Source organism: Pteropus vampyrus, unplaced genomic scaffold (genome assembly GCF_000151845.1).
Source record: "Pteropus vampyrus isolate Shadow unplaced genomic scaffold, Pvam_2.0 Scaffold1423, whole genome shotgun sequence".
NCBI lineage: Eukaryota > Metazoa > Chordata > Mammalia > Chiroptera > Pteropodidae > Pteropus > Pteropus vampyrus.
The window spans coordinates 155,434-166,971 of NW_011890204.1; the positions used below are offsets into that span (position 1 = coordinate 155,434).

The 11,538-nt window shown below is 40.2% G+C and overlaps 1 pseudogene; it reads right to left on the reverse strand.

Annotated features, from left to right (window-relative positions):
* Positions 1-10,827: 10,827 nt before the first annotated feature.
* Positions 10,828-10,946, reverse strand: LOC111734486 (annotated as a pseudogene).
* Between the last annotated feature and the right edge of the window lie 592 nt (positions 10,947-11,538).

Genomic DNA, 11,538 nt, shown 5'->3' on the forward strand with positions numbered 1-11,538 from the left:
GAGGTGTCAGGCATGCGGAGTGTCCGCGACGAAGTGAAAAGAAAATCGCGTTAAGGTTCAGATGGGGGCGGGGCTTGGGAATTCCAGAGCTTAGCACCCAATACTTTTTAGGGTGTCTTTAGTCCCAGGTGAAGCTGCCGCCCCATTTTAAGTTAATATGTCTAACAGTTTGAAAATAAAATATTAGAGTTATCTGAGCCACTTGTGTTGGAAACTAAAATGTTTTCCGCTTAACAAGTTTAAAGAGATTTAAGTCAAAAACTATTTTTGCAGGCTGGTTGCACGCAGGTACTGCTTGTCGGACTGCAGCAACCCAGCAGGAACTGGGTGTCAGTGAGCGGGATGTGGGGAGGGGTGGGAAACAGGTACATTTCTGAGATTAGAACTAATTTAAGCAGATTAATTAAACAAGGCCTGCAGTTGTCTCTGTGTGGATTACCATCTAGAATGTGAAATAACAAAGCTCTCCCTGGGTAGAATGGGCAAGTTCACACCGACACACACGGAGCAGCAGTTTTCTTCCTAGTCGCCACTCACCATGGAGGCCAAGACTCAACATTTCACACAATTCCACGTACATGCAATATCCAGAAGAGCTAAATCCACATAGACAGTATATTCGTGGTATCCAGAGAGTGGGGGAAGGGAAATGGAAGCAACTGATTTATGGGTAAAGGGTTTCCTCTGTGGCTGACAAAAATACTTTAGAACTGGATGTGATATTTGTATAACATTCTGAAGGTACTAAATGCCACTGAACTGTACTTTAACAAGGCCAACCTTATATTACTTGAATTTCACGTAAAAACAAAGAGATATAAATTCCTCCAAATTACTTATCATGGATCCGTCAGAACACTCACCAGCTGAGTTAATATTTGCTTCTGTCCGCTTCTCTCACTTTGTGCCGAGCTAAGAACACCCTCCCTGTCCACTGGGTGATTCCATGGTTTTCACCCTTGTGCTTTTGATTCAGGAGCTCTTGGAAGACAGCTAGTGCTCTGCATATTCAAAGGTATTCCTCAGCCTTCAGGAGGAGGGAGTCAGTTTACTATGGTTTGAAATGCTTTCCCAGACCTGTGTATAATAGTCTCTCTTAGCTGAACAAAGATCTGGGAATGTGTTCTGGAAAAGCATAGCATGTCATAGCATGGTCCATTTTTCTTTATATTTTGAAATGTTTGAGCTAAATATGATCTTCACTTTGCAACAAGGGAATGAGCCCTGGACCTGGAAAGTGAAGGGAAAATAGGAGAAAATCCAAAAGGTGGTAATGAATCAAGATGCAAACGCAAGTACAAGCTCACATGAGCACAGAGCAAGCTGCTCCATTGCTTTTGAAAAAGGCTCCTGAAATTGAAAGATCTCTGGGAAATAAGTTTACTTCTTAGGAGCTCTCAGAGGAAGTCTTCCTCGATTAACACTGCTCTTGTGAACAGGTTGATGTTGTTTTCCAACCACAGCCTTACAGAGACATGACTTCCTTCTCTTTCCCCTCTCAACTGGAACATAGTGGAGAAAGTCATCTCTGGATAATGTGCTAGGTGATCTTCACTAGGAACAGACAGTATTTGTGCTGAGACAGGAGAGCTGGGTGTAAAGTGCTCATGTGCTCTTGCTTTCTCCAGCTGAGTGCTGATTAAAATAAGGTCTTGGAGCAGCAACCTCCGTGGTTGTTAAAAAGGCAAAGGAACGGGCCTCAGCTCCAATCTGTGGAGGTAGAGTGAGTGTGGGGCCTAGGATCTGTTCTCTATGGGATCCTCGAGTGATGTGTAAGGACATGAAAGTTTGATGAGCAATGGTCAGCAAAGTCCTCCTAGGCTTTACTTCCCATTGGCATCCCCTGTGTGGTTTTAGAACTACCATCTCCTGTGTCCTACTTTCAGAGATTCTGTCAGTTATTCCATGGCAGGGACCAGCACCAATGATGTCTTTGTGGAGTGGCCCAGCGTATTCTATCGGGAGGCCAGGATTAAACACTTGGAGGATCCCAGGGACATTTCTGAGGACTGGTTACAGGTCTGGACCACAGGAAAGCCGCATGGGTGGCCTGCTCTGCCTAAGATCTGATAGAGAAGTGTCTACCCCACATTCCCTAGGTTTTAGCAAATTTGTAGGAGTCTGTAGGAGGCAAGGGCACTCAAAGATAGGGGAAGGGACACTCACACTTGGTCTGTATGTAGGAACTCCATACGAGCAGATTGTTTCAGGCCCCCAAAGCAATGGAAGTACAGTGACACCATGCAGGCCCTCACCGTCCGTGGGGAGGCCTCGGCTCTCACAGGGAGTGTGATGGAGATCACAGGAGTGGAGAATCCTTAGAGGATGTAGGAACCCTCAGATGGGACAGGATAGGTTCCTCTGTGACAATAAGAGAACAAAACCTGGGCTTCTGAAAATCACTTCCAGTGAAGCACATCTTCCCAAGCCACATTTTAAGGTCAGGCTTCCACCTTGACCTTTGGACTTCTCACTGTGTCATCTGCTTTCTTCATTCCTACTAATTGGGTGTACAACTGCTGCCTCCTCATATTCCAGGGCTATTTCCTTTACTCCAAAGTGAGACTAGATTTGGCATAGAGACAATAAGAACTGTTATTGGAAAGAGGAGTATGACCCTTGCTAAAACACTACAATTTCTAACCCAGTATTGGGCTCAGTAGAGAATACATTATAAAAGGATACAGAAAATTATTTCCCCAAACACTTTCCTGACAGCCTCTTTATGATGCTTAGAAAGCATTTTCAATTTACAGATACGAACTCCACGTCAAGTACTAATATGAAATATAAACATATGGGGTAAAAACTGGGGTTTCAGATGGAGGCAACAATACTTTGTGACACTGAATTTCTAGAATTATCACTAATATAGGGTGAAGAATGAAGATTATCTTGCAAAAGTGGAGGGTAAATATCAAGAGGAAACACCATGAATTTTACACCAAAAAACCCCAAAGAGCATCCACCAAATAGGATCAAAATTCAGTCATGCAAAGCAGAAACTCCCAAGAGACATTCTATATGTAAAAGAAACTGGACTCTAAGGGCACAGTAGAAACGCTGGAAGGAAGTCCTCACCTAGCAAGACCAGGTACCTAGAGTTCTTCAATGACACGTCCATGTACAAGTCCCTCTGAGAGGCCCAGCCATCCTTCTCCTCCTGATCAACTTTGATGGCCACATCCCCGAATGTCAACAGTCACATTTACCAAGTGTCTGTGGGAAGAGCTCTTAATTTGATAAAAGATGAAAACAGAGTTAAGCGATGTGGCTCAGACTTAGGTGAACTAGATTCTGAAATATAAAATTAGATTACTTTCAACATGGTAATATTCTCCAATATTTTCTCCAATTGAAAAAAAGTGGGAGAGGGGAATGTGGGGTAGATGATAGAAGCTTTGTTCATTCCTCTTCAGACCAAAACAAAGTTGTAACAGAAACATGGAGCAAATGGCAAGGAAAGTCACCTGGAATCTAGATGAACAGAAGCACTAGAACTAAGGAGAGAAATAATTAATCAACCTACAACAGTAGAAGGTAGGAGGGGGTGAAGAAGCAAGGCTGCTCGGTCCCGAGCAGGTGAGTGGGACTTAAGCTGTGGCAGTGGCAGTGGTAGCTGCAGACGCCTCTTAAAGGGGCCGTGTGTGCCAGTGGAGTTTCGGGTGACGGATCTGCTTGTTCTGAGCACCAGTGCCGATTTGGCCATGCATGGGGGGCACCAAGGACTTACAGGGGAACACTGAGTTGTCAGAGTGAGGGGTAGAGGCGAGGCTCTCTCTCGGACAGAAGTGCCAGTGGTATCCATTGTTCCTCTGTTGAGCCCACCCCGCTCCCAGTGTGCACACTAAGTGCCACCACAGATGAGATTTCATCAAATTAGATAACAGGTCTCTCTGCCCAGAGGATTTCCTAAAACTCCGCCTCCCCCAACAAGCGGCCCCACCCAAGCCACATCCAGGTGTGTCCGTGGTGAGTCAGGTGCCCTTTCTGAGCAGCGCCAAGACTCACAGTGGTGGCAGCTGGCTTCGGTTTCTGGTGTGGCCTTTTGAGGCAACTATCAGCATAGCACCTGTGAGCTGCTTGCTGAATCTTAACAGGTGGCCCTGGAGGGGCACAGGCTGGGGCTAAATCTGGCCTGCAGTTGAACCTCTCTCAGGACTGTGCCAATAGACACCTACCAAACAAAGCCGCACTAATAAGACCCAGAGACTTAGGACCTTTGTTTAGTACATAGAAACAGACACAGAAAGGCAGCCAAATGGGAAGACAAAGAAGCAGAAACCATATGAGAGAAGAGAACAGAGATCCAGGAATAATTGAGTCAAGCAATTAACAGATGTAGAGTTCAAAACACTGGTTATAAAGATGCTAGTAAACTTAGGGGAAGTGTAGATGAATTCATTGGGAACTTTAACAAAGAGATAGAAAACAAAAATAGAAATGGAAATTATAAAAGGGAACCGGTCAAAAATGAAGAACACAATATCTGAGGTGAGGAGTGTATTAGATGGAATCAACAGAGTGGATAAGAGGATCGAACCACCGATATAGAGGATGGGGAAGCCAAGGACACGCAATCAAAATGGCAAGAAAAAATAATAATTTAAGGAATCTATGGAACACTATTAAATGTAAAAATATCTGTGTCATAGGGGTACATGAAGAGGGAGAACAAGAAGTTAAATATATATTTGAAGAAATAATGATGGAAAACTTCCCTCACCTGGTGAAGGAAATAGACCTACAACCCCAGGAAGCTGAGAGAGTCCCAAAAACTAGGAACCCAAAGAGGGCACACCAACACACATCATAATTTAAATGCTAAAAATTAAATATAAAGAGAGAATCTTAAAAGCAGCAAGAGAAAAGCAGTTAGTTACCTACAATGGAGCACCCATAAGACTGGCAGCTGATTTCTCTAAAGAAACCATGCAGGACACAAGGGCTTGGAATAAAATATTGGACATGATGAAAACCTGGGATCTACAACCAAGAATACTTTATCCAGCCAAGCTATCATTTAGAGTTGAAGGACAGATAAAGAGCTTCCTAGACAAAAATAAGCTAAGGGAATTTATCAGCACCAAGCCAGTATTACAGGAAATGTTGGAGGGAACTCTTTAAAAAGAAAAGACATGTATCAAAAAACAAGAATAAAGAATAATAATAACTACATTCCTTCCTATCAACAAGTACCTCAAATGGAAAAGAAGTGCTCCAACCAAAAGATAGAGTGGCTGAATGGATAAGACAAGATTCCTATATTTGCTGCCCACAAGAGACTCACTTCAGATTAAAAGGCACACCAACTAAAAGGAAAGGGTTGGAAAAAGATATTACCTTGATGGGTCTAGAGGGTATTGCACTGAATGTAATGGGTCGGATAGAGGAAGACAAATATCACATGATTTCACATACATGTGGAATCTAAAGAACAAAATAAAGAACAACAACAACAAAAGAAGAAATAAACTCATAGATACAGAGAATATTTTGAGGGCAACTACATGGGAGGGGTTTAGGGAGGATGGCAAAAAGAGGCAAAGGGATTTAGAGGTACAAGTAGATAGTTGCAGAATAGACATGAAGATGTAGAGTGTAGAATGGGGAAGATGGTTTAATGTAATAAATATGTAAGGGGGAAGAGGGGTACTAGATTTAGTGGGTGATTGCTTAGCAAATTATGTGGATCTCCTAATTCATATCGTACAATGTAAATATGAACAACTAATTGTCTATTGTGTTCCAATAAAGCCGGAAAAAAAGTGAATGACATAGATATAAAAACAACTGTAAATACTACACATTAGGGAAGATAATATATGTAGTTAAGGAATCAATACTGGCATATCTATCTTTGAGTGTGTATACCGCTATGGGAAACTAATGGCGAGTTTGAAGTGTATTTCCCAAGTTTTAACATGCACAATAATAATTATATTATTAAAATGTAGGTTCTGATTCATAAGTTCTGGGGTGGGACCTGATTTTGCATTCCTAATAGGCTACCCATCCATGCTAATGCCTCAGGGCCCAGGAACACATTTCTTTATCTCAAAGCAGTAAAACACATTAAATTACATGACAAATGATGTGGAATGGAGTTTTACAGCATTGACAGGTTTCTATATAATACCAACAATAAAGGACCATTCTGTTTTGAACATTTGACATTAGATATTATTCTATCACAAAAGAAGAAATAAACTCATAGATACAGAGTAAATTAATGCATGAAAGTAGAAAAATGTAATCTAAAAGAGCAATATTACCTTTCTTTTATAAGGATATTTTCCAACATCCAGTAATTGTAGAACCTGGGATTTTATCTAGTTTATTTGACCTAGATTTATCTTTAAAAAAAAAGACACAACAAGATGAATACACAGAGAAAATCCGAGTAGATTTTGAAGCTGAGGAGTCATAAAAGAGAAGGTACCAAATCAGAATTCATCAAATAAATAACTTACATTTTATGCACACATTCATATCTCTATAAAGTAATCATGCACATGGTAAAAGTGATACTGTAGAAAAATTTCAATGTCACTGAAATTAAGAAATATTTTCAATTGTATATACTTAAACATCTATTTGTGCAGGAAGCTTTTGGTGTCTGTTAAAAATACTATGGAGACAAACACGCACAATGACATAAACACATATAAAAAGTATTGTTGGTGACTGTCAACTTCATTAAAAATTTCTTTGATACCATTATGCTAGGTTGCATTTTAGAATTTTAAGACACTTGAACATCTATTAATTATGATTACTTTTCTCTCATGAAAATACAACAAAGTCATAAAGAATATGTCAGACAGGAATAAATTGAAAAGTTGAAAACTGAGGCCTGACTTAGAACTGCCAGTTGTTAAAACTAGTATCTCTAATAAACAAAGGTGAGAGCCTTCATTTCTCAAAGAAAACTACAAGCAAAGACAGACTCAGGAAAAAGAGAGTATCCAGAGTAACTGTCATGGTTTATACACAACACTCAGTAAATCTCCCTAAATCCTTATTCATGACAATCAAAAAATATTAGCATTATGATGGAGGAACCGGGAAGACAGGACATGAATCAAGTGGATGAAGTTAACATCAGCTGTACTGGGACAATCCGGCATTGGCGACCTGATGCACATTTATGAACACATCATCTATTCTGTTATCATTGGGGGGAAAATAAAGACATGAATCTAATCATGAGAAAACAGCTGTGTTACACAAATGTCAAACCACATATAGCTCCCAGGTCTTGTAATCTTCAGTTTATTTTAAATAGTAAATCTTTCTTTAGCAACTAGAGAGCCAGGCTCTTTTTCTTCATCAGAGCCTCTTTGGTGCAGGAAGCAACACCCAGTGGAAGAAACTGGATGCTCAGACAACTTTGTTAGAGGAAGGAGAATTTATTGGCTGGCGGAGCGCATGGGGTTAGCAACATCAAGCACAAGCTTGCTTTGGTTAGATTTATTATAGCTTATATACCTCTGCAGTGTCCGTGTAAGGGGCGCGTGATTCTTTCGTCTGAGGTTTCAACATGTGCCTCATGACTCAGGATGGGGGAGCTTCGAATGGGGGGAGGGCTGCAAGGGGGCAGGAATTTCCAGACCACTGGTCTTACAGGTTGTTTGTCTTGCGACCTTGGCGTTATCCGCACGGTTATAGGATTTTCGAATAGAGGGACGGGACACTGAGGCTATAAGCAGGAAGCAGCACTTATTAATGCCGGCACCAGCTCAGCAGATTCCCATCCAAAGACTGAGCTCCAATTGTAACATAACAGGCAGTTTTATACAGTCTTGTTATTCCTACACAGCTACAGAGATAAGGAAGAACATTAGTTGGTTAGCAAGCCATGAATCGACAGATGTAAGTTGGAGAGTTCTTGAGGTGAGGGAGGTAGCTATGGGAAAACATGTTAGTTGGAGAGTCCTAGAAAGGGAAGAGAGGGCAGTCAGGAATGGGCTTTAACTAGCTGAGTCGGTCATTTCTGCAAGCTCTTTCTTTTGCATTTTTCAGATGCCTCCACTCCTCTCATCTTCATCTGCTACCATCACACCCACAGGCAGAAGGACCCTGAAATGCAGAAAAGGCCATCCTTTTCTCTCCTCTCTCACAGGAGAGAGTCAGGAACAATCACCTCCTGGATGGAAACCAAACTGTGTTTCTCTTTCTGTCATCAGGGATCCTCTCTTCTCACAGGTGCCCCAAATTCTGGCACATATCAGGGATGTAGGGTGTACTGACCTGCCCACCTTTCAAACCCTTCTAGAGTAGACTGTTCCCTCTCCTTGAATCAAAACTTGACTTCTAATTGTATTTCTTGGGATTTTGTTATATAAGTATTTGTTAAGACCCCTTTGTGTTGCATGCACAGTTCACCAAAAGGGCACAAGGAAAAAAGAAATGGACAAGTTTATGATTCACAGGTCCTGGAGGAAGTACACAGCATGCCTCAAAGGGCTACACAGGGAGGCCGAGGCAGGATGCAGACTGAGGAGGGCCTGGCGCACATGCTTTCATTGGGGTCCTTGGGATAGTGCTTTGTGGTTCTTGAGCTAAGTCCAGATTGGCCAATTCAAACAAGAAACAGCAAGGTTTCACTGAGCTCTGCAGAGATCTTATCTAGGGGTATACGAGGTGAAGGCAGGGGAGACTTGTTCACAAGGGCTGCTGGAGAAGTCCTATTGGAAACTTACACTTACTTGTGAGTCTGTGAGTGGTTGTCCAGGGTGTGCCTAGTGGGAGGGGCTAGCTTCAGTTTAAGGTAACTTGCCTACAGAAAATGGATTCTAAGGTAGCAATATCGTAGATTGGTGAACTCTCAAAAATACTACTGTACCACCTTTATTGCAACCATCATGATGCTCCAGTAGTTACAAGCAGGAGAAAAGAATACAATACATAACTTATGAGGAAAAGAATCTTACATCATTTGTGGATTCAGGCCAGGGGGATGTGGATTCCTAGTGATGTCATTCCTCTGCATTTCCAAATAGTACAGGGTATATACAACCATGACTAAGGTGAGAGAGGTTCATGTCAGTGGTAGATATCAAGCCATTCACTACACATCAGTGCTAATACATTAAAAATCATTCACCTTTATTAAGTTTATAAGTGAATATAAGTTTACAGTAGTCTAAATAAAGCATTGCAAACCAACTGCATGGACTAAACACAGATTACAAGCATTTACGAAGCATTCTGGTTCTTCTTTTATAATGATCTCAGAGCTCTGTTTTTCTATGGGTGTTAAGACTGAAGCTAATTAAACAAGGATGTACAATAATTTTGCACACTTAGGGGTGAGTTAACAGTACTTTTTCCCGATATCTCTGAAGACTTCTTTATTTCAATCACATAAAATAGTATTCATGACTCCAACACTGGCTACTATGAAGACACATTAAAATTTTAATGAGCTGCCACCTTATTTTCCTTAGAGAGCAATTGGTAAAACTAGTAAAAATTCAGAATGTTCCTGTGTCTTAAATTAGTGCAAAGAACGATGATGTGAACACCTACTTCTTGGTGACTTACATCAACGGTCTAAATAAAGCACAAGCAACATCTCCGTTAAGATTTTCTTCATATGTCCTACACCACAGTGCCCTCAATCTTAAAGGGAAAAGTAGATCGGAGTGAATCCCAACAAATATACAAAGGCTCTCAGATCTTTAGACAGCAGCAATCAACACCATAATTCACAAACATACTAGGAGTAAAAACATAGCATTAAGTGATTTGATAGTGGAATCACGATTTCCTTTTCAGTATATAAAGATAAATTGTAAGCAACTTTACCTGTCCAAATATCCATCCTCATCATACTTTAAGCATATTAACAAGTACAGTTTCTAAACTTTTAAACTTTTGCTTATTTTCTACAAGTATTTGACAGAGTGATATCTGAAAAGTGTTCTTGATTTACTACTTTTGATGGTAAATTCTCTGATATTTCAGATTTGATGTTCGAATAAATACTTCCCCATGTTTTTTGGTATCTTTAAAGTAACTTTGTAGCATAAATTCTGTGGGGTTTTCAGTAGTTTATATTTTGGACAAAGGTATTTTATCACATATTAGGAATGTGAAATTTCTCCCCAGCAATCATTCTTGGATATGGAGTGAGGCTGTAGGTACAGATAAAGGGTTTCTTTTACTGTGCAGAAGCTTTCTAGTTTGATGTAATTCCATTCATTTATTTTGCTTTTACTTTCCTTGCCTTTGAGGTCAAATTCATAAAATCCTCTTTAAGTTCAAGGTCCATGAGTTTAGTTCCTACCTTTTCTTCTATGCAGTTTATTGTTTCAGGTCTTACATTCAGGTTCTTAATCTATTTTGAGTTAATTCTGATGTGTGGTGAATGACAACAGTCTGGTTTCATTCTTTTGCAGGTGGCTTTCCAGTTTTCCCAGCACCATCTATTGAAGGGGCTTTCTTTTCTCCACTGAATGTTTTTGGCTTCTTTGTAGAAAATTATTTGCCCATATAAATAAGAGTTTACTTCTAGACTCTCGATTCTGTTCCACTGGTCCATGTGTCCTTTTCTAGTTTATTTATAATGAAGCATTAGGTTGTTTATTTGGGCTCATTCTTGCTTTTGGAGGTAGGCCTGTAATTATATGAACTTTCCTTTTATGACCGCTTTTGCCATGTCCCAAAAGTTTTGATATATTGTACTATCATTATCATTTGTTTCTATGTATCTCTTTTTTTTTTTTAGGCGAGGCAAACCTTGGTTGACCTCACAGTTTGCAAGGACCTTGTCAGCTAACAATCCCTTATTTTTTCCATTTTATTTTATTTCATTTTTTATGCCTACAGCACCTGGTCTTCCTAGGTGGTCTCCCTTCCAAGTATTAACTAGGCCTGACCCTGCTTAGCTTCTGAGATCAGACGAGATTGGGCTTGTTCAGGGAAGCATGGCCATAGACTTCTATGTATCTCTTGTTCTCTCTTTATTTCTCCTCTGACCCAGTCATTCTTCAGTAGAATGTTGTTTAATCTCTATGTATTTGTGGTTCTTCCCGCTTTCCTTTCAGTTGACCTCTCCCTACAAAGCATTATAGACAGAGAATATGGTTGGTATGATTTCAACCCTCTTATATTTATTGAGGCTATTTTTGTGTCTCAGTATGTGGTCAGTCCTTTGAATGTTCCTTGTACACTAGAGAAGAATGTATAAGCAGTTGTTTTGAGATGAAAGGCTCTGTAAATGTCAATTATGTCCAGTTGGTCTGATGTGTCATTTAAGGATGTTATCTCCTTATTGATTTTCTGTTTGGATGATCTGTCCATATCCGACAGTGGAGTATTTAAGTCCCCTACTATGATAATGTTTTGGTCTGTTTCTCCTTTTAGCTCTGTTAGTAATTGCTATATATTTCGGGACTCCCTGATTGGGAGCATAGACATGAATAAGTGTTATGTCTTCTTGGTGTTTCATTCTCTTTATCAATATTAAGTGTCCCTCGGTATTTTTCTTTACCTTTTTATTTTAAAGGTTATTTCCTCCAATGTTAATAT